Source organism: Mustela putorius, unplaced genomic scaffold (assembly GCF_011764305.1).
Source record: "Mustela putorius furo isolate JIRA1106 unplaced genomic scaffold, ASM1176430v1.1 tig00003896_pilon_pilon_pilon, whole genome shotgun sequence".
Classification (NCBI taxonomy): domain Eukaryota; kingdom Metazoa; phylum Chordata; class Mammalia; order Carnivora; family Mustelidae; genus Mustela; species Mustela putorius.
The window spans coordinates 2080190-2102999 of record NW_025422045.1 but is presented as its reverse complement, the minus strand read 5'-3'; the positions used below and the strand labels follow the sequence as shown (position 1 = coordinate 2102999).

The 22810-nt window shown below is 43.2% G+C and overlaps 1 long non-coding RNA gene across 1 annotated transcript; it reads left to right on the top strand.

The window, feature by feature from the left end:
* The first annotated feature begins 10175 nt into the window (after window positions 1-10175).
* Window positions 10176-22058, top strand: LOC123388224. Its single transcript, XR_006602780.1, has 3 exons — window positions 10176-10270; window positions 19861-19923; window positions 21741-22058. It is a non-coding gene; the product is annotated as an uncharacterized LOC123388224 (long non-coding RNA).
* The last annotated feature ends 752 nt before the right edge of the window (window positions 22059-22810 follow it).

The window sequence follows — 22810 nt, the reverse complement described above, 5'->3', positions numbered from 1 at the left end:
CCAATTTTTAAATTCTTTTCACTATCTTGATAAGATTTGGAATGAGGGCCTAGAAATTAGGAAGTTCCTCATGTGTCTGTGCCCTGGAAAGTTTTACACACCACAGAAATTATCAGTTGTTTAATGTGTGGAAGGCAGTCTGGGTGAAGTTGGTAGTGAACCCCTTGTCAGGGTCCCTTCCAGGGAAGGTTCTGTAACATCTCCTGTTACTTCCACAGATACCCATTCTTTCAAGATTTCTCCTTTTAGTTAATGCTTTTTAGAAAAATAATTTCATGGAGGTTTTTATATTTATTTTATACACACACACACACAGTCATTTGATTTGTTTATATTCTTTAGGTGAGTTATTCTCTTTCTAATATTGTAGGGGGGTGTTTCTTAGATTTCTTAAAAGATTCATTGTGTTAGAGTTTGCAGATAAGCAAATCTAGTATTTAGCTCTTGATTACCTTGTTTTTCCATGTATCTAGTTTATTTTTACATTTAGCATCACACCACGACCTCTTCTTTTTTTCCCTTCAAGATGTTTATTTATTTTTTCCTAAGTTGAAGGTAACGCCTATGTCTTAATTATCAACACCATTCCCATATTTCTCCAAAAGGAGCAGAATGAAATATGGTTTTCATCTGTTGCTAACTTGATTACAGTCTAAGCGATGAATTAAAATTGAAAAGTGGTAGGAAGGAAGGAAGGAAGGAAGGAATGACTAGGAGCACCAGGCTAACTCAGTTAATGTAGCATTCTTAATCTTGGAGTTGTGAGTTCGAGCCCCACTTTGACTGTAGAGATTACGTAAAAATAAAAATCTTTTAAAAAAAGAAAGGGGGGGGCGCCTGGGTGGCTCAGTGGGTTAAGCCACTGCCTTCGGCTCAGGTCATGATCTCGGGGTCCTGGGATCGAGTCCCGCATCGGGCTCTCTGCTCAGCAGGGAGCCTGCTTCCCTCTCTCTCTCTCTCTGCCTGCCTCTCCATCTACTTGTGATTTCTCTCTGTCAAATAAATAAATAAAATCTTTAAAAAAAAAAAAAAAAGGGGGGGGGGCGCCTGGGTGGCTCGGTGGTTGAGCATCTGTCTTTGGCTTGGGTCATGATTCCAGGCTCCTGGGATCGAGCCCCACGTCGGGCTCTCTGCTCAGCAGGAAGCCTGCTTCTCCCTCTCTCTCTGCCTGTGTTCCCTCTCTCACAATGTCTCTCTCTGTCAAATAAATGAATGAAATCTTTAAAACAAACAAACAACAAAACAACAACAAAAAGAACACATTGAGTTAAAAAAGAGAAAGAAAGAAAACAAAGTAGTAGACAATTTGGGGGAGCCTTCCCAGAGAATGGGGAGGAGTGGAGAGTGGGGTGCCGCGTGTACAGAGCTTCCTTTCAAATAGTTCTGAGATTAGCAGAGAGCATTATGGGAGGCATGTACAGTACTATTTTTTGTTAACTGATTAGCTTCCTTGGTTGGTTCTTTCCCCCTAGTGACTTGTGATGTGGAAAATGTTTTCATATGCTTATTTGCCATCTGTCTATCTTTTCTGGTGAGGTGTCCATTCAAGTCTTTGGCCCATTTCTTAATTGGGTCATTTATTTTCCTACTGTTGAGTTTTTTTTTTTTTAAAGATTTTATTTATTTATTTATTTGATAGAGAAATTACAAGTACACTGAGAGGCAGGCAGAGAGAGAAGGAAGCAGGCTCCCTGCCGAGCAGAGAGCCCGATGCGGGACTCGGGATCCCAGGACCCTGAGATCATGACCTGAGCTGAAGGCAGCGGCTTAACCCACTGAGCCGAGCCACCCAGGCGCCCTCCTACTGTTGAGTTTTAAGGGATCTGTATCTCTTTTGGATAGCAGTCCTTTATAAGATATGTCTTTTCCAGATATTAGTTGGCACATCTTTTCAGGTTTCTTACAGGAGAAAATTGGAGCCCAAATTCAATGACAATGTTTGGTTAATTGAACATTAATATTGGTTAACTGAACATTAAGCATCTCTTATTCTATAGTCATAAAAATTTTTTTCCATGAGTTAAAATCTGAAGCTTACTTTTACATGTAATTTTAATCCTGTTGTAAGACACACATGTGTTGAGAGGTAAATTGGAAATGGCAGCCAGGGCAGGAGGGTACAGTAAAAGTACATTGAATATGGGTCCAATAGACCCAGATCTATCATACAAGATGGATGATTTTGAGCAGGTTCCTTAATAGCTATGGATTTGTTTCCTCCTTAGAAAATAAAGTCAGACCTACATGATTCCTAATGTCTCTTCTAGCTCAAGAGTCATGTGACTCCAAGACCTCCCTTGCTCTATTGATCTGTTCTAGTCTCTGCACTAGTCAGACCTGCAGGACCTCGAATGGTACTTCTGTTTGCTCAGTCTGCCACATAAGCTTCTCATGGGCTTCAGCTGTGGCATGTATATCGTTGTACCTCCCACTGTGTTCGGTACTTAGACAATAAGTCAATGCCAGTAGATGGATCAAGAATGCATTTCTTTTGGTAGAAGGCTGCAAGGCAACTCCGTCAACATATCTAAGTTTCAGCAAGATTGGTAAAACACCTCTCAATATCTATGTGGACCAAATGGAGAAATAATGAAGTGGATTCAAGAGCAATTAGGAGAACTCATGAAGGGTGAGTTCATGAACTCATCCATCGAATGGATGGAAGTCAAACTGGGGGAAGTTTTCTTTTCATTGTTGCTTTAAACCAGTGGTCAGCTTAAAGATACAGAAGAAATAAATTTGAAGATTACACAAAATGGAGGAAGCAAACAAATACGGTAAATAGTAGAAACAGGTTCTTGACAAAGAGATCTTGACAGGCCGCAAGGCGAGCAAAATTAAAAATGAACTTTTCTAGGATTAAGTGTGCAAGTCTCTATTTGGGTCCAAAAAAATCAGTTGCTTACGGTCAGGATGAAGGAACCATAGCTTAATATCATCCCATGTGAAATACATTGAAGCTTTCTTTTTAACTTAACTCAAGTTCAGTCTCATTACTTACAATGCTGGTCAAATTACATCTAAAGTATTGTTTTGTTTTGTGTGCCTATTTTTTAAAAAATTTGAGGCATGGGGATTAGTAAGAGAGGGAAAGGGAGACGGAGAGAAATTCTCAAGCAGACTCCTCATGAAGTGCAGAACCTGACATGGGTCTTGATCCCAGGATCCTGAGATAATGACCTGAGCCGAAATCAAGAGTCAGATGCTCAACGGGCTGAACACCCCCAGGTGCCCCTGTGTGCCTTTTTTTTTTTTTTTTTTTCCAAAACCATAGACAAACTGGCAAAATGCAAAGGAGAGCAACTGCAGTTTTGGAGCAAGAACCTGAAACTGTCATTTCAAGAGCTGTTAATACTTGGTCTGAGAAGAGGAGGTTCTGAGTAAACAAAGTAGCTACCTCTAAATATTTAAGGTATTATTACATAAAAGGAATTGAATGTATCAAGGAGTAAAATTAATAACCACAAACTATGGAAAGTCTGATTTTGGCTAAATATTATATGGGGTGTATCAGACCAAATGGGCTTGAATCCCAATATTCAGCAGCTGTGTGAGCATAAATGAGATAATTCACCTTTTCTGTATCTCAGACTCCTGCTCTCTAAAGTAGAAATAATAATAACTATTACATAGGATTTTTTTTTAATTTGTAAGGCACTGAGCATGATACTTTGCACGAAGAATCCAACAGTAGGAGCTGTGGCTTTGGCTTTGTCAACGTTGCTAAAAGATGTGGAAGGAGATGGCAAGCTCCCTGTGCACATGCTTGTTCAGAGCTGAGCAAAGAGAGGCGCCTGTCGGAGTAGGGGCAGCACGGGAGAGAAGCGGAGGGGCTTCCCATCCTAGATGGGCTCTTAACCCAGTGTATGTGAGGGTACCTTCCAACACCAACATGGTGGTCCCTCTCTTTGATATGAAAGGTTAGAGGACTCATGCTGGCCCCTATACTAATTAGAAGTGGCACTGTGGACAAGTTACCTTACCTCTGTGACCCTAACCTCCTTATCCCTGCAGCGTGGATAACAGTTTATACCAGGCACATCTCAGAGCATTGGCAGTGAAACAAACAAAACCTAGTTCAAAAGCATTTTGTAAACTCCCATCCCTACCTAAGTATAAAGAATGATATCTATGCCATAAACACCAAATTTATTTTTTCTATCTTTCCCCCCACGGAAGTTGTACTGAGAGCCAATCCCACACTTAAGCAGGAAATCAAACTTATTATGATTGTGTATTCCCAGAGACACTCTGAATCTTTCAAGCGCTTGCCTTCTTTTTGCTCTAGGGACGAGTGACTTCTCAGAACTGTGTGTTTGTTGACCGTGGGACACCAGCCAGGGGTGCGATTGGGGTCAGAATGGATGCCATCTAGAAGATAATTATTTGGTGTTTGCCAGGGAGACAAAGGAGCAAGAAGGCCTTCGTGCAGAAAAACACGGCACAGGGGCACAGAGGGGAGGATGGCTTGGGAGGGGAAAACGGGGAGCAGTTTCATCGAGCTGGAGGGTAGGCTGCGTAAGTGGCTCAGGAATGTCCATTTCCACACTCGGGGAAAGTGGGGAATGGAGTTGGAGCGTCTTACCTCAGGGACAAATATATACTTTATCCTAAGGACAAAAGAATATATGTAAGGATTTTCTTAAAAACACATTTTTAATGTTCTAAGGGAATACTTGTTTTTGTGGACAATCTGAACAAAACACAGAGACGTGATAAAGGAGGGGAAAGTCATGTAGTCTTCTACATAAGGAAAATTCCTATTAAGATTGTACCCTGTGGAAAGACTCAGTGTCTAGTTTGCTTCTGGTAGCATTATAGAGAATAGACTGAAGGGGGATTGAACACACAGCAGTTGTTGCAAACATTTCTGTTCTGTGTGTGCTGAAGGCTGGAGCAACTGCTTATTATCTACCACATTCATGGGTCAGACTGCCAAGGTCTCAAAGAGATCAGCCCCTTTAACTCCTACAAAAGCGTTCCGCCTCCATCTCCCCAATTAATCACAACCATCAAGCCATGCCTCCGAAACTGTATGGGCCTCTGGCCCTGCATCTCCAGATATCATTCCCATTCCTCCCAAAGCAGCTGAACCAACATTTTGGAGGCAACCAAATGGTGGTCACATCACTGGCCCATCCAGTGTCCACATCCGGATTCAGCAATCTTCTCCTGACAGATTTCTTCAGAACATCCGCCTAGGGGCCTTCATTCGCAGGATGGCCTGATGGGCTGCAGGGTGACAATCCCACCACCCACCCAGGAGGACATCTTGGGGGATGGGCTAAAGGGCATTCTTGACACTTCTTGATGATCCAGACCACCAACGGGCTAGGGAGAGTGTCCAGTGTGGCTCAAGGCCCATCTCATTCCTGGGTGAGGAGAGATTCAGTCCTCGGGAGGGATCCAGAGATGCACCCACCTTACCTTCCCATGGGGAAAGTGATTTTCACTCTCCTGACCTTACGAAGTTTTCATGAAGATTCCATGAATGTAGTGCATTGGAACGATACAAAATGCTATGAATATGGAGAAAAGGCTCCTTTTTGCCCCACCACTGATGTAGGTGCTGAAATGTAATTTATACCCTGTACAAGTAGCCCCAGATTTAGAAGCACTTGCATGGGTATATGATAGACAGGCAGACAGATAAATTTGTCTACGGCTTTACACGCATGTGTGTGTGTGTGTGTATATAAATTCATATTTTTTTCATATTTATATCTGTATTCATATATAAAACCCTAACTTGGGGTAGGCAAAGTCACTCTTTTAAGTCCCAAGCATGTCTGTTCTTTTACCTAATAGACTCCATCCTCCCCTACCCCCACACACTCCGTTGTTGATCTCCTAGCTCTCTGGGTGGTATTTTCTTGGGGGTTAAAAAAAAAAGTGATGGAAGAATCCCTTGAATTAGGACTCGAGATAAACAACAACAGAGAGGCTAGAGGGACTTTATCCAAACATATGACCCTCTGGGGCTCTGAAGCAGGCCATTTGTTGACTGGCATATGCAACATCCATTCCAAATCCCACGGGTGACCTTATTAGCAAGGGGGTGGAGTTGGGGGAGGCGTGGCACCTGCATCAACCTCAAAACAAAATATTTGATCAAAGTTTCTTGTCATTATCTGGTATTTCCAGTTTCTCGACACTGCCAGACAACCCGCTCTCTCCAGATGGAGAAACGCTTTCAGATCCAGTTTGTGACACATCGTTCTTAGTAGACCCACAGTTTAGACCAAATATTTGTGTGGATGAGGGGAGGGACGAGTGTGGAGAGAACGGGCTGCGTTTTCTAATTAACTGAATTTGGCTGATGAATGCCAAGGCCTGTGCTGGGTTCTGGAGATACCAAAATAAAGGATACATCCAGTGCAAACTGGTAGTGATGCTTGTTCCATGGTTGGGAGGGTTTGGGGGGTATAAGCGAGCCTGTTGAACACTTTACTAATGGCTACCCTGGCAAAATTCTGCCTGGGCTCAGCCTGTCTCAGTGATGATGTTTCTCTTGGATGCCAGGGTTTTTCCTTCTTAGAATCCAGCTTGTTAACTCCTACTTACTTCTGGGTTCTATGCTCAAAAAGTCTCTTTTGGATGTTTGGGGGTTCTTTTTGGTTTTGTTTTTTTATGTTTTCAGCTTAAGAAATTCTTCAGTGGGAATTTGTGTGAGGCAGGTCAAGAAGAAAAACTGTGGGCAGACCTGTCAGGAATGACACTGTCATCAGGGACAAAGGAGTCAGGATTTGATCCTGATCTTCTATCTCCAAGGACAGTCTTCGTGGCGAGGCACACAGCAGCCAACGACAGGACACCAGTGCTGACTGCATGACTACGGGAGATTCAGGAGGCTTGGAGTTCGCCCTGTAACTGGCTTTTGGACCTTGTGAGTGCCTTCTTAGCCTGGGTCTCACCTTGTCCTGGAAGAATGTTCCCGTGATGGAAACAAGTGGAGAAGAAAGGCTGGCCCCAGCTCACGCATTTCAGGAAAAACCATTTGTTTTGTTAACCTCATGTGAACATTACAAATGTGTGATGGAGCAGAGGCCACATCCTTCTACAGATTAGCGATTTCTTGAGTCAACATGGCCCTTTTACCTTGACCTTCAAAGGAAACACTTCAAAGGGAAAAAGCCAAGGTCCTCTTCGGATGGTGGGAACTCTGAGGTGGCTCTTTCTTTGAACTCAGAGGGCCTGGGCGTCAATGCCAACTGGTTTGATTTTGTTGTATGGAAGCCTCTGTGTGGCTGGGTGAGTGGGTGTCTCTCTCTCACATTCCTTCTGTGTTGTTGGTGTCCTTTCAAATCATTTAAATGGGAAAGCCTGTGGAACAGCATTCTATGGGAAAGTTTCCCACAGATGGGTTTAAGCAAATGAACTTGTGCTTTTAGAGGAGAGTGACCTTGTGTTTTAAACAAGAGCCACCAAGGAAGGAGTCTAATCCCTGGTATTAAAAATGTTGAGTTTGGGGGGCACAAACAGCTCCATTTTCCTGTCTTTGAGTCAGCAGTCTCTACCACAGCCAGCACTGGCCAAAGAACCACACATCCTCTAGAAATCATGGGAATTCTGAGTCCTCCTGGTCCCGCCTGTGCCTTCAGCTTCGTCCTAGGAAGTTCTTTACAGAGTTAACAGTACGATCTAAACATGGCTGGTTTTATCCTCTTCAGTCAGCGCTGAGCTAGGAGGGAGGCAACTGGGCCCACTGACAGTAGACCCACTTTCTGTGGGGTCCCCTCCCCGAGGAAGGCAAGGCCTTGTGGAAAATAACAAGCTTACATTTGGATTTCTCTCTACTCTTAACTAATACACATTTGGGAGCAAAGTAGCTGCTACAACCTTGAGTTTCACAAGGCTTTATCAGCTGCTGAGAAGACCTCTTGCCCCGGCAGCCCATCTGAGTGGCAGCATAGCTCTGCACGCAGGACAGGGGAATATGCTCGGGTTCCCATGGCTGCTGCTTTAACTATTACTGCTTTTTACTTTTTATTTTTATTTTTGTATAATTTTTAAAGATTTTATTTTTTTTGACACAGAGAGAGACACAGCAAAAGAGGGAACACAAGCAGGGGAAGTGGGAGAGGGAGAAGCAGGCTTCCCACGGGGCAGGGAGCCCGACGTGGGGCTTGATCCCAGGACCTTGAGATCATGACCTGAGCCGAAGGCAGAGGTTTAACCCACTGAGGCACCCAGGTGCCCCTATTATTGCTTTTTTAAAAATATGAGGAGAGGAGTGCCTGGGTGGCTCAGTGGGTTAAGCCTCTGCCTTCTGCTCAGGTCACGATCCCAGAGTCCTAGGATTGAGCCCCACATCGGACACTCTGCTCAGTGGGGAGCCTGCTTCCCCCTCTTTCTCTGCCTGCTTGTGATCTCTGTCTATCAAATGAATAAATAAAATCTTTTTAAAAAATCTGATGAGAATTGGTCCCTGTCCTCACTCTTTTCTTTCATAACATTTGCTGATGTTCTCCCTGCTCCTTTTAGGATCGCTGAGGCAAATTCTAAGAAAATTCCTGTTGACATTGGATTAAATGTGTAAACTATTCTGGGAGGAACTGACAGCTCTGTGACACGTGTTCCCTCTTATTCAGGAGCATGATGCATATCAACTATCAGTTTTCATAACGTCTTTATAGACTCACACACATATCTCATTTGAATTATTGGAAAATGTGAGTGTGGAGGTAATGGCATTCTCCTTTATTACTCGAAGAAGCATAAAGTAGTGCAAATATCCTAGGCAGGTAGTTTGGCAGGAAACACACAAAAATTGGAGCTGTTTTCTAGGAATTTGAGCCAAATTTACCTTCAGGGCTGTGTAAGAGGGTTTAGGGACAAATATATTAATTGCATGACTATTTATAATAGAGAAAAAGAGAGAGAGGTGGGGGAAGAAAGGAAGGGAAGAAGGAAGGAAGGGAAAAGTGTCCTTCAAGTGTCCCTTAAGTGTCCAACACAGAGGTTAAATTATGGTACATACTTTTGATGGAATATTATGAGCCATTAAAATTCATTTATGAGAGAATTTATGATGAAAAACATTATTTCATCAACATTTTCAAACACAGACAAATACCCTTTTGTAGAAAAGAGAAAGCTTTTAGAAGTCCTATAAAGTATTCCTAGGTGACTTATATCTTAGGTGCTAATAGGTAGAATTGAAGAATCAGTCTTCTGAGCCTAAATTTTAACGGAAATGTATTGGTTTGAAATACATACTTCTTAGTATAAACAGATGCTCTCCTGCTTCTATTTTTTGTAAGATCTTTTTTTTTTAAGATTTTATTTATTTATTTGACAGAGATATCACAAGTAGGCAGAGAGGCAGGCAGAGAGAGAGGAGGAAGCAGGCTCCTCGCAGAGCAGAGAGCCCGATGCGGGGCTTGATCCCAGGACCCTGAGATCATGACCTGAGCTGAAGGCAGAGTCTTTAACCCACTGAGTCACCCAGGCGCCCTTGTAAGATCTTTATTAAGAGAGATACCACTGTTTCTTAAATGCCTTTTTTAGTATTAAGATGATCTTGTTCTCCTTGTTAAATCTATGGTACTCTATTGCACTGTAGCTCTCCTTCTAATGACCCCTCCCTGCATTGCTGGGATGAAAACCCAATGTAATCCTGGAGAGAAGTCGCTAGTCATGGACCGTGGACAAATTAGTCTCACTCAGACCGTGTTTCTTCGTCCGTAAATTGCTCCCTCATAGAGCGTTATGAGGACTAACTAGTTAGTATATGTAAGGCATTCAGACCAGTGGCTGGCCTATCGAAAGATCTATGAGGGTTATCTTGTGTTACTGTTGTTCTTCTTATTATTATTAATTTATGTGATATCTTTGTACCGCTTTTTTTTTTCATTTAAGACCCACATTCTGAAGTGAGCTTAACCTGTGCGGTTTCTTTCTTCTTTTTTTAAATGACATCTTGATCAGTTTGAAGTACGAAGGTTATGTTTGTTTTATGTAATGAACTGGGTAGCTTCCCATCTTTTGCAATGTTCTGGAACAGTTTCTATCACTTACATTTACTTCAAAAAAAAGGAAATACAACCAGTCAATTATACAAAATGGTTAGCGTGCCAAGTTACGGAACATGATACCAGCATTCCCAGGTATATTATAATTTAGGCCCAATAAATGCAAGTCATTTAATTATATCATCTTCTATTTAATTCCATAGACACCTATGAGATATATTGTTCGATGAGAAAAAGAACAGAACAGCCTGTGAAACATGACCCAGTTTTTCTTTACAATTCACATAGAAACTCAAGTATATGTGTGTGCGTGTGTGTGTGTGTGTGTGTGTGTGTGTGTGTGTGTCTCCTTGAAAACTAAGTGGTCATTTCTAAGAAAGGCTAGCAGTTAAGGTGATGTTAAAAGTTGACTTCTCCCTTTTTGCTCATCTTTTTTATTTTTTTACCTTGAATATATATTATTCACATAATCAAAAGCCAAAAAGATCTCTTAAGCCTCTATGCAAATTTATGGTTCTCTACTCAGAGCAGACAATGTTTTCGACCTTGTGGGATGAAAAAGATGCATGTGGTCCAGTCCCTGCTCCAAGGATATCTGTAATCTACATCTGGATGAAGTGGAAACAGGCAAGGATGACATAATTGTACAGGGTACGAGCCAAGAGCTGGAGGTGGGGTGACCGGCCAGCTTTCTCAGTTTGCCTAGGATGGAGGGTTTTCTGGGATGCCAAGTCTTCTTCGTGCTAGAACCCAGACAGTCCCAGGCAAACAGGTTGGTCACCCTTGCTGCAGGACCGTACGGCACAGCAGGACTGACCAAATGTCTGTGTGCTTCCCTACATTTTTCAGCCTCCTGGGTAGGTCATTTCAGGCCCTATGACCGAGCTGCCAGGAGGAGCCCAAGGAGACCCCTTCTGCTGATGGGAATGTGAATGGAAGCAATGAGCTGCTTCCAGGGGGCAACAGCTAGGAGGGCACAAGAGTTCTCTAGGCCTCCCCTGTCACCTCCTCACCCCCGGAGGCAGACACTTCTGACACAGTAGAGTTGACAGATGGGAGCAGCGGGGACCTCTGAGTCATGGCTGGGGAAGAGCTCCCAAGAGCTGCCAGACTCACATCAGAGTGTGGCATGAGTGGGAAGTAACTGGTTGGAGCCTCTGAGTTTCAGGGTTGATTTGTCAAGGCAGCAGAGCTTGATGACATCCTGACTAAAGCAAAGAGCGAAGGTGAGAGATTAGGGAAGACTTCAAAGCAGAAGTGACATCTGTACAAAGCATGAAAACTTGGTAGGATATGCACGTGAATGGTGGGCAGGGCCAGTCCAGGCAGAAGCGGGAGCAGGTAATCAGAACAGGCCAGGAGGTAGTTCAAGTGCAAGGAGGGGTCCTGTGTTGGGAGATAAGGCTGGAAAGGTGCGTTGTTCCATTTGAAGAAGGCCTTGAACTCTTCCCCAGGAGTGTGAGCTTTATTCCAGGGGCAGCAGACAGCAACTGGACACTCCAAGTGGTGATGCATCATGACTGCAACAGTGCAAAGGAAAGGTTGGCGGTGGGGGGGCACTGGAGTGGGGCCAGGCGTGTAACCAGCTCGGAGGTGATGATAACCATCAGTAGTCCAGATAGGGTTGAAGACCTGACCTAGAGCAAGGGTCATAGTGACATTGGGGAGAGGGAAATTGCTAGACTTCGTGGCTCCTCATTAGAAGGTCTCATAAAGGGAGAGAGAAGTGGAAGATAAGGCTGAGGTTTCCACCTGCTGATGCTGTTCACAGAAACAGGGAAGCAAGGACAAGCAACAAGTCTCAGAAGGAACATGACAAAAGTAATTTGGGACCTGTTAAAGTAGAAGGGAGAAAAGAGGGTGAAGGATGCTGAGAAAGAGAAGTCGCAGAACAGGGGAGGGTGCGGGAGAACCAGGTGAGTGCAACATTCCAGAAATCAATGGAGGAGAGAATTACAAGAAAGGAAATGTTGGGCAGGAGCATCAGAGCCAGAGGAGGGTTGAGCGGGCCAAGGAGTGAGCAGGGACTGGTGGCGGCTACACTGAGCATGTTCTTCGGGAAAGCATTCCACAAAGTGGCTGATGCAAAAGGCAAATAAAGGAGTTTGGGGTGTAGGTGATGGGCGTGTAGTGAATGGTGAGAACGCAAGAGTTCATGCTCAAGGTTGAAGCAGCTGGCTAGATTGCTCTTTTAATTCAACGGATACTTGTGAGCTCCAGCTGTTGGTCGTGTCCAGTATCTGAGGAAGAGAAAGAGGAGCCAGATGAGCTTGCTCCCTCAAGGAGCTTGTAACCCAGTGGGGGCAGAAAACACACATACCCAAGGCAGTTTCGGTACCGTGAGGGAAGTGCTAAGACGGCATGCCCAAGGGGCTGTGAGTGTACATGGGGGGGCCCCGTTTTGATTTCTGAGAGTCAGGGAAGGCTTCCTGGAGGAAGCGCTTTGAAAGTTGGGTCTGTCAGGGTGTGAGACAGGAAGCGTGGGGGGTTGGGGGGATTGGCCAGCAGTGGACCCAGGAGGAAGGGAAAGGGACGGATGGTATTTCAGGCCGTGAGCACAGGAGGCTCAGAGGTCCAGAAGACAGAGAGAAGCTGACACTTTGCAGGAACTACAGATGGTTTGGTCCTGGCTAGAGCTCAGTGGGAGGAAATGCAGAGGTGAGGACAGGTGAGTTGTCAGGGTAGGGGTCACAACAGGCATTTAAGAAAAGGAGAGGAAGGAGAGAGCAGCTTGAGGGGGGAGTAACGGGGCTGGACTGCGCGAGCTGAACAAGGAGAGGCTGGGGGACGGGGCAGGTTAAGAGGGATGAGCACATGCACAGGGCTGTGGGAAGACAGGCACTTGGCCTTCGTCCAGGCAGCAGAGAGCAGGGCAGACGCTGGCAGGCACAGGGGGCGGCCAAGGTGCAGTGATGGCAGCTGGGGGGGAACAGGCTCTCATCCTCCCAGTAGGCTAGGGAGCCAACCGTTCCCTAAGGTTAAAAGGATCCCTCAGGCAAGCATGGAGGGTAGGTAAGAGGAGTTTTGACCTAGCAGCTGCTGGGTCTGTGACACCGTGTCAGCTAGGAGGTATTAAAGGCTGGCTGCGAAGTAGCAAGGCCCAAATATTTCCATGGGCCTTTATCAGCGACAGGAAATGAAGTTTGGTCTTTTCTCTAAATATTTATCAATGTACATGCTAGTACTCTCGAGATGCCCCTCCCCACCGCCTGGGAAAGAAGAATCTGCTTTCCACTGTGGCTTTCCTGTGTGCCCGGGTAAGTTTCCTGGTCGGTCCCTGCTCGGAGCCCAGGGGCACTCCAGCCCGGCTGCCTCAGTCTTGGGGAAGGGAGCAAGCTGAGCCAGGCCAGGGGTTATGGGGGGAGGGGGGGTGCAACCTGCCTGCTGTGCTCCGTAAGGCAGAGCTGCCCCCACCACTAACGACTCTTACTCTCCATTACAGTTGCTACTTGGGTACAGAGAACGCCTAGAAAAACCGCTCTTAGAATGTGACCTGCCAGATGATCAAGTCCCAGGTCCACAGTGACAAGTCATGTTGATAGGAAGTTCCCTTGAGGTGAGGACATGAGAAGGGCACTTTACCTCTGTGACCGTCTTCTCATGAAAGAACATCTAACCCTGGCCTAGTCATGGGAAAAACACCAGACACATCCTGGGAGAGGGGCTTCCTGCAAAATACCTGGTGGGTGCTCCCCCAAACTGTCAAGGTCAACAGGAACAAGGAAAGTGAGAGACTGTCACTGCCAGGAGGAGCCCAAGGAGATCTGACCACTGAATGTGATGGGGCATTGGTAGGACCCTGGGACAGAAACAGGACCCAGAGAACTCAAGAAATCTGACTCAACTATGGACTTTAAGTCCATAATAATGCATCAGGATTGGTTCATGAGCTGTGGCAAATGTGCTGTCCACACACGAGGTGTTAGTAAGGAAAAAACCCGGTGTGAGGGGTAGAGGAATCTTTACACCGGGCGCAATTTCTCCATACATCCACAGTTGTCCCCAAAAGCTCATTATTATTATTTTTGGAAGTGGACTGGGAGAAGGGAGAGCCCATCAGTTCAGCATCCTCAGAGCTGGAAACAGTCAGGACACAGAAGTATCTGAAGACGCGAGCCAGCGTGGGAGCTTGGCCATTCTCTTTCCCAAACGGGAAGCACAAGTACAGCTCATTTGGTCGCACCTAAACTAGCACCAGACAGAGGGAGGTTTATTTTAAGAATATGAACTAAAATGAGAGCTAGGTCAGAATTAGAGAAACTTCTGGGCCTGACCACAACCCATCCTCTCCGGTGGGTCACACAGGTCTCTCTCTCTCTAGACTGCGTCCCTCCCTTGGGTGCTGGCCCCTTCTACTCGTTCAGCCCCGCTCTCTCCCGTCCAGCTCCAGCGTGGCCTCCCCTGGCCTTTCCACCCCAGCCATAGCACAGCTTTCTGGCTGCTCCCCTGACACTGACGCTCTGACCCCAGTGCTTCCTACCACTAGAAGATTCCTTCAAGAGCAACCCCTGCTTTATGTGATTTCTTTTTGTTTTAAGAAAGGTTTATTCACAGAAAAATCCAACGTATAATCTAACATACTCATTTTCCTATGAAACAGGATTCCCAATGGTTGGCACGTTATCATGTTTGCTTCCTGAATCTTCTCCTCTGTGTATGCCTTTTAAGATTATACATAACATGTGCTTAAATTCTCTTTTAAAAAGCAAAATATTGGGATGCCTGCCTGGGTCCGTCCATAGAGTGTGTGAATCTTGACCTGGGGATTGTTGAGTTCGAGCCCCACATTGAGTATAGAGATTACTTAAAAATAAAATATTTTAAAAAATAAAAATAAAGAGTAAAATATTACAGATAGAATTCTCTTTCACCAATCTGAGCCTATTTTCCTCTTCCTTCTTTATCCTATAGCCTACATAGTTCCAACAAGGATCAAATGCGCTAGTTGCTACATTTTTTTTTAAGTAGGGTCTGTGCCTAGCGTGGAACCCAATGCAGGGCTTGAACTCAGGACCCTGAGCTCAAGACCTGAGCTGAAATCAAGAGTCAGACCCCTAACTGACTGAGCCTCCCACAGACCCCTGCCCTCTTTCCCCTAAACCAACCACCACAACACACCACCACTGATTTTTTTTTTTAAGATTTTTATTTATTTATTTGACAGGGAGTGATCACAAGGAGGCAGAGAGGCAGGCAGAGAAAGAGAAAGGGAAGCAGGCTCCCCTGCTGAGCAGAGAGCCCGACTGGGCGCGATCCTAGGACCTTTGAATCACGACCTGAGCTGAAGGCAGAGGCTTAATCCACTGAGCCACCCAGGTGGTTTCAATACAGTCTTTCTATTGTCTCTCACACATGCATATCAGCAAACAATATATGGTTCTGTTTCTTGTGTGTTTTTTTATTTACATAAACTTTAGCACATGCTGGGACTTTTCTTCTTTCATTCAACATAATGATTTTGGTCCATATCCACACTGAAACATTTAAACCTATTTCATCCCTTTTAGTTACTGCATATATTTCACCAAGTAAATAAATTGAATAAAATAAAAGATAATAAAAACATATTTCACTTATCCATTGCTCTTGATAAAAACATAAACAGTTTCCATTTCTCATGCCATGAATATGCTTACTCACGTCCCCTCCTGCACATACAGGAGAGTTTTCTGTTGGGTATTTGGCTAAAAGTACTGCCAAGCTCAGTCTTTGTATGTCTGAGGAATGATTTGATGAGTCCAGCTGCCTTTACTGTTGGGATCATAGTGAACTCCTCCAACAAAGAGCATGGCTCTTCCCTACTCTAGTTCCAAATAAGCAGAAAATAACACACAGAGCCAGTAGAAGCCAGTACATCACCGTAATGGCTGCCCGAGCTATGCTGGAGGGGAAGACCGTAGAGAGCTTCGTGGGCCTGCTAAGGAGAGCCCGTAGTCGAGCAGTCACCACCCATCACAGATAGCTGGGAACTGGGGCAGGATCCCCTCACACCTGCCCTCCCAGCCATCAAGGGACTGACCCCAGAGGAGCAGCAGAATTCGTGGAAGCATTCTGGAAGCAGCCTATGCCCAAGAGGATCCGATCAGTCACTCCCTGGGGCAGAAGAAAGCCAGGAGAGTATTTCAAGTATAACAGAAGTGGACTAAAAAGGTTTCCTCTCAACGTGGTCATAGGCTATCAGTCGGCCACTGTTCATTTGATGTTCCTGCGTCCGGAGCCCATGCTGGTCTAATCAGAGGTGCTCAGGGAAGGAAACAGCTATCCAGAGACAAGCTGTGACTGTCCCTGCCTCCAGCAGCGACTCTGGGTGAGGCGCCTTCTCTTAGCAGGGCTATGACCAAGGAGGTACTACGAACAGGAACTCTACTACAAGCAGACTTCTTAATGTTACGCTCCTGATTTGTTCATTTCAAGGACAGGCGATAAAGAAGGTGCAATGAAAGTTTGTTCATTTGAAGCTATTCAATTACCTATGCAAGAGTAAGCAAAGGTGCACTTCACCCAAACCACCGAGCCCCTCCTTCACTTCCTGACTAAGAAACAAGACAGAAAAGAATGAATATATAGTTCTATATGTTGACATTTGAAGAATGACTGCAACATCCAATTGAAGAATAATAACAACGACCTTTTACGGGGCACCTACTATGTGCCGGGCAGCATCCTAAGTGCTCTATAAAACACTCCCATCGGGAGCACCTGGGTGGCTCAGTGGATTAACACCTCTGCCTTCGGCTCAGGTCATGATCCCGGGGTCCTGGGATCAAGTCCCACATCGGGCTCTCTGCTCAGCGGGGAGCCTGCTTCCTCCTCTCTCTCTCTCTCTCTGCCTGCCTCTCTGCCTACTTGTGATCTCTGTCTGTCAAATAAAAATATCTTAAAAAACAAAACAAAACAAAAAACATTCCCATTGGGAGGGTATTATTTGTCTCATTCTGCAGATGACAAAGCTGAGACTCAGGTTGCAGAACTTTCCCAAGAAAAAGCAGCAGCGGACAAAGGGAAGCCCGCAGAGGAAGGAGGGAGATCAGGAAGGAAGTGGCTGAAGAAGCAGAACCACAGCAAAGGAGCAGCCGGGTTGAGGGGAGACAAGCACCCAGCACCCCAGGACACCATATCTCCATTTGTATCATTTTGCCCTCCTTGGAATTCAGTCTGCTACAACCTAGTTTTTTGGAGGGTTTTGTTTTGTTTTGTTTTGTTTTCAGAGTGCTTCAATTCACATTCTGAATCCTTTAGGGGTAATGATCTCACACTTAATTTGGACAAGCAAAAAAGAGACTCTGTTGTTGAGTTGAAACTGAGGCAACACTTCTTTGGTGATTTTCCTTTGCTCAGGGCTCTGGACAGCAGTTTTGAAAACGGAGTCTGGTTTCAGAAACTAATCAGTCCCAGACAAACTCAAGAAACCATTTAGGGTCATTCAACAATGATTCAAAGATGAGAACTTAAATTTTTAAAAATTGTAAACACAACAACCCTTGTTTATTGTGAAGAATTTGGAAAACACCAAAATGTCTGAAGAAGAAAATTACAATTATTCCTATGACCACAAACAAGAGACAACCATGCTAAAATCCTGGCTTGTTCCTTTCCCGGGTGTACATCATTTATGTGTGAATCATAAATGATGTCACACTGAATACATTTTGAATCTTACTTTCTTTACCTAAAAATACACCATGAACACTTAGAATGATTTAAAAAATGGCAATAGCTCATGTTTGTTGAGTGTTTACTGCGTGCTGTCCATGAGTTATCTCATTTAAAAAAACAGAATCCCAAAAACAGTTTCTGTGATCATTATAGTCTCACAGATGGAAAAACCAGGGCTCAGAGAGGGCTAGTAAGATCATAGGTTTTCTCAGGAATCCTTGGTTGTTACTGAGGCTTGTTTTCTATGTTTGTTAGTCACCTACATCTCACCTCATTTCTTATTTCTCAACTGATGAATGAATCTCTTCCTCATTGCTATGAAGAACTTTTTTATATTTAGGGTATTAAATGTTTTGCTGTCAAATAGACATATTTTCTTTCTTTTGTCATTTGCCTTTTAATTTTTTTTCTAATTTCAGCACACAGAAGTTCTTAATTTTTAGGTACTCAAACTATTTTCCTATAGGGTTTCTCCCCTTTCTAAACTTAGAAGGTCCTTGCCCAACAAAATATCAAACTGTATTTACTCTAGTTTTTTTTTTTTTTGAGGGTTTCATTTTTTTTAATGTCTACTTAAATGTAGTACATCTGGAATTTATTTTGTTGTGTAGTGTGAGGGTAAATATATAACCAATAATTGTCCAAGTCCTGTTAATTGACTGTAATTTCCTCACTGATTTGAAATGCCATATTTATCACATTATAAATTCTGACATATGCTGCGGTCTGTTTCTGGACTTCCCCATCTGTTGCTATGGCAAACTTCGTAGACTGTTCACCCAAACTTTTTTTTTTCCTTCTGGGTATGCATCAGACTACATTTCCCAGGCTCCCTTGCAGTTAGTGGTAGTCATAGGATTGATGTCAAAGGGACTTGGGAAAGGAACATAAGGGGAAAGCAATGTGTGGCATCTCCAGAATCGCCAATAAAAACAAAACCTCACATAAGCAACTCTCCACCATCTTTTCCCTTCTAAACTATCTTGGATTGAAAGGATTCCCCAAGATATGTGTTGAGATGGAAGATTGTCGAGGTAGGAGGAGCCTAGGCCCCTGAGTCTCTCTGGAAGAGAGCTGCTGGCTCACATGAAATGTCCATTTTGGACTTTCTTTGAATGAGAAATAAACTTCTATTTCGTCTAGCATTATATATTCGAGGGTCCATTCATTTATTAACCTTTTTTTTTTACAGTTCTCAAACAATTAATTTAAGAATCATTTTTGTTATTCCCCCTCCAAATGGAAAGTTTTATTGAAATGGCATTAAATTTATAAAATAATATGGGAAGAATTGTCACTTATTTGATCTCCAGTCTTCCAATTCATAAACATTCTGTGTTCTACATTTACTTTTATATTGTTTTATATCCTTTGTTAAATAAGGTGATTTTCTTCGTATGGAACCTACCTAGTATGTGTATTTAAATATGTTATTTTTGTAGGATTTTTTTCTTTTATATCAAACAACTTATTATTATTGGGGTGTTATATAACTGTCTCTGGAGTATCGTATGTCTGTGCACCTTAATGACTTCTTAATTGATTTTTTGGTTATCTCTTGCTTGTGGCTATAGGAATAATCTAGAGGAAGGACTGGCAATGTTTTTTTCAGTAAGGACCAAATAGTACATATTTTAGACTTTGTGAGACATATAGTCTTTGTCACAATTATTCATTACTTCTGAGCCTTTTGGCTAAGATCAAGTATAGCAACTGTCACAACTATTCAACTCTGCTGTTACAGTTCAAAAGCAGCCATTAGATAATATGGAAACGTAAGTGTGTGGCTATGTTCCAATGAAACGTTATTTACAAAAGTAGTCCCCGGGCTGGATTTGTCTTTGAGGCCATCTAAATAAATAATCATATTATTTGCAAATAACAATACCTACTTTTTCTGTTTCAAGACTTACAGTGTTGTCTAGAACTTTTATACTGTATTGTAAATATAAAAGTGGTGGTGATAGTATCCTACATATTTCTTTAATGAGATTGCCTCTGATGTTTCGTGGTTAAGAATGATGTTGCAAGGCTATTGATTTGGAAAAGAGGTGTGTGGGGTGTGTGTATGTGTTCTTTTATAGTCGTATTCTGTATCATTCTATACCAAGCCTATTGAAAAATTTAAATAGGAAGGATATTGAGTTTTAAGCCTTTTGATCCTATAATAATGTGACGTTTGTCCTTTGACCTATTCCTCTATAATTTACATTCCTATATTTCTCTATAGCAAACCATCCATGGATTCCTAGGCACCACAATAAACATTCTGAATATTGCTCTGTTAATATAGGTAGGTAAAATTTTTGCATGTTTGTTAGCACATGAGATTAGACTATAGGTTTTTAAAATTTTTTTGTCAAATTTTTGTATTACAATCATGCCAATTTTTAAGTGAATTTTCAAATATTTTCCTATTTCCTTTTATCTGGAAATATATTATAACACAGGGATTTGGGAGGTTCTTAAAAATCTGATAAATTGTCAGTCTAGTATGCATTAGGGAGGTAATCATTTATCAGTATTTTTCTATTTCTTCTACAGTTTTTTGATGTATTTAGGCTTCCTACTTATAGGCTGGGTCAATATTTTGGAAGAGCAGTATTGCATACAAATATCGAGCTGAAAGGAAAAAGTAAAATAACAAATGTTTTAGAAGACACTCGAAATACAGGGAGCTTTTTATGAATACAAGATAAGGAGGCTAGTATCATCTTGAAAATAATTCTGTTTCCTTAATTTTATTTGTCTCACATCTGGGCAATCATAGTCCCTTTTGTTTTAAATGGCCCTAAAGAATTCCTATCCATCAATGGTCAGTTTCCATAAATATACCTCAATAGCCATATTAGTTGAGGTGAGTTATTATAAAACCATATCTCTTTGATGGGCAAAAAGACCAAACAAAGATTAAAAAAAAAAAAACACCCAGACTGGAAATAGAAAAGAAACAAAATTAATAAACTTATGTGACAATAATAGAGTGTTGATGTCTCAAAGTCCTATGACCTGCTGCTCAAGTCACTATATAAAAATGGTATCTGAAAGAAAAAAAAAAATGGTGCCTGGATTTTTTTTTCCTACTAGTCTCTGCTTTACACTGTTCATTTGGCCAAACTTCTTCACGGATAGCACAATGCCAGCCTGATTGAGCTCAACCTCTGACTAATTTGTAAAAATTCCAAAACGATGTACTTCATATTCTTAGGGTTGTGCTCTGTTCTTGACTCTATTTGACAGAGTATTTGCACAGACTGAGAATGAAAGGAAGAGCAAAGTTACGATACGTGATCAGAAATCCAGATTTACTGGATCATAAATCCAGATACGGGATCATAAACCCAGATTTACTACAATGGATAGAAGTCCCTATCTATGTTGTTGGCCTGGCATGATTAATAGTAGTACCTTCTTTTACTCTCCCAGGGCCCTTTTTTTTTTTTAGACAAATTATATGGTCAGATGTGGTAAGACAACATGGTGAGACAACGTGGTAGGAATTCCAGACCTTTCTAAATTGGAGGCTGAGAATAAGTTACCAGGTCAGGTGTGTAAACTCTAAGTTGAAGAGGAAAGACCCCACAAGGACAGCAGATTCTTTGAGACCCATGGTTCATCAGGAGCTAATGCTTCCATTCACCCCAGAGGTGCCAGAGGAAAAAGTAGCACTGTGGTTAGAACGAATGATTCCACAGAGTCTGTGCTTGAAGATGTGTGAGGAGAGGGAAATGGGTGTGAGGGGCTGGGAGTATGGCTGAGGAGGGCACAGGACTGGGAGGTGGAAGGAAGAGGGGCTGGGAGTGGAAGAGCAGAGGAGGAAAACAAAGAGAAATGTAAAGTAAAAAGCACCAAAGGGGGCGCCTGGGTGGCTCAGTGGGTTAAACCGCTGCCTTCGGCTCAGGTCATGATCTCAGGGTCCTGGGATCGAGTCCCGCATCGGGCTCTCTGCTCAGCAGGGAGCCTGCTTCCCTCTCTCTCTCTCTGCCTGCCTCTCTGTCTATTTGTGATCTCTCTCTGTCAAATAAATAAATAAAATCTTTAAAAAAAAAAAAAAGCACCAAAGGGAGATTTCTCTCTGAAAGCGGAGTTCACATTTATTATTTCCCTGAGGGGAGAACTAAACTAAACCAAGAAACACCAGGATGAGAGACCAGACACTTCAGAAGACAGAGATACTGACAAAGACTCTTCTCTGTGACCAAACTCGGGGGGAGACTCCTCTGAGTCCTCTTTCTCACTAGGCCCCACCTGGGGCTTTGTCTTTGGCCTGCTTATTCCAGTTTGAGCAAGAATCTTGCCAAGTCAGTAGTGAAAACTCCCTGCTCTTGGTCTGTTCAAATTCCTTATCCCCCACCCTCCACGTTTTATCACCCTGGTCTGCCTTCAGCAAAAATCCATTAGGTCAGTTTCAAGAAGAAGTACCCTACCTCTTACTAAGTTTCCATCCACTGACCCCCACTGCTGCTTCTTGGCTATAAATCCTGATTTTTGCTTATTGTATTTGGAGTTGAGGCACATATCTCTCCTACTGAAAAACCTCATTGGGTAGTTCACTTGACTTGAGTCTCCCCTGCTATCTTTAGCAAGTGTCATGAATAATTTTTTTGGAACAATGCCCACACGAAAATATCAGCCCTGTCATGGGGAAGGCTATTGAAGAGAGGAAGAAGTGAAAAAAGCACCATCACCATCCTTGGGCTCCAATTCCGCTGCCGCTGCCTAGACATGGAGGCTTCAAGGGGGAGCCTAGCCTGAGCATCCTCCTCCCACCAAGGGTCTAAGCACTGTGACCTCCCTGGGCTTTCCTAGCCATCCAGGCAGAGTTTCTACATCTAAAGTTCTCTCCCACCAACTACTTACGTGTTACATGGTGCTTTATCTCTCCAACCTCCCAAAAGGTTGGGAGAAGGAAGAGAAGAACGTTTGTATTTCCCCGACTCTCCAGCTCATCTGGGAAGAAGTCATCTCACTGCCTGTACTCTATGGATTTTGGTCATTGGCTAACTGTAGACCCCAGACAGAATCAGAAGCTGGTAAGAGGCCAAAACGGAGTAGTAAAATCTAGGACTAAACTATAGATTTCAAGACATTTAATCAAAATGAAATTGCATTTTCCTAGAGATGAGCATAAAGATTTATATATAAAGGTATTCATCATGATCCTATTTATTAAGATTTTT